Below are 1,483 nucleotides of genomic sequence, written 5' to 3'. Positions count from 1 at the left end.
ATTCAAATTTGAAATTTTTATACAAATTTAGATTGATCATACGTTATTTTGTTTCAGAAATGAAAATTCCAAATAACGTAAGACACCTAATTTTCAATTTTCTTTAATTTTTATCTAAAATATATTTGTAGTTTCATGTTCTACGGGAAAAAACCCATCAAGATAGATTGAATTATTTAATTAAATGGTTGGAAGACATTCCGAAACAAGAATCCCATTAGCGGCGTCAGTATACAAATAAATTGTATTTTCAGTCAGAATTTAAATTGTATGCAAATGTCTATGAAGTTTATTCTCGGGACATAATATGATGTCCACAGGAAAGGTGTGAGGGAAATGAGAGAAGAAAAAAATAATGACTTTGAAGGTAGTAAGGAGGGCTTATGCTCTTTATTATATATGAATATGCAAGCGGTAAAGCTTATTCCGCAGTCAAAAGCAAATGCATAAAACTTCAAGTTCATAATTTTACTTTATGCTCGTATAACGTTATTACTCATAAATATGACAACTTTGTCTGGGATGAAACTGAAGGCAGTCTTGTTGGTTCGACTTTCGCAACAATTATAATAAAGCACAAAAGAAAGAAATACTTAATACGCCAAACATCCATCACTTTATTATATATTCTGATGGTTGTTTTATCAAAATCGGAATGTAGTATTATCCAATGCCTTAATATCGTTTTGTGTAGTAAACCACATTACCATCGTAAGTATTTAGTCGTAGGGCATACACAAATGGAATGTGACTCTACTCACTCATTAATACAAATGAATAATAAACAAATTAATTTGCTCTCTCAACTAGATGAACTTATGAAAGACGCACGAAAAAATTCATATCCATGAACAACTAATCACATACAACACAGTTATTTCCTGGATTATGAAAATCTTCCAAAGCGGTATTCATCGACCCGGTAAACAATTATTCATCTATTTACATACGTACATACATCCACCAAACTGTTACAAGTTTTACGCCGAGCTTTCTATTCTATTTTTATTTATAAATATAATTAACTGATTTAAAATACTTATAGATTTTTAAAATAAGTAAATTATTTTATTTCATTATTTATTTTTTATCTCAGGTAATGAAGTTCGAGATCCCACAGTAAATATGATTCGTGCTTTGGCATATGATACAACCGGATCCATATATAATATTACAAAACCTGTTTTAAGGACGAGTATCAGCTTCTTCCACAAAGGACTGCCAGAAATTTTGAAATTCAGCAGCCTAATCTTTTGCACCCGCAAAGGTTAACGATAACCAAGAAGAAATGGCAACACCTGCAGGACCTTAAGGCTTTGATTCCAGCAGACTGTCATTACTTTTATGATAATATACCTTTTGAATAGTTAATTGTTTAATAAATAATTTTTAAACATTGTCCTTATTTTGACTTGAAATATTTTAGTTTTTTTAGTACTTATGTACATATTAATAACAAAAATAAAATGAAATATGAAAAACT

The sequence above is a fragment of the Bactrocera latifrons genome, unplaced genomic scaffold (genome assembly GCF_001853355.1).
Source record: "Bactrocera latifrons isolate USDA-ARS-PBARC rearing strain unplaced genomic scaffold, ASM185335v1 scaffold_181, whole genome shotgun sequence".
Taxonomy (NCBI): Eukaryota; Metazoa; Arthropoda; class Insecta; order Diptera; family Tephritidae; genus Bactrocera; species Bactrocera latifrons.
Note: the sequence above shows the minus strand (reverse complement) of the source record.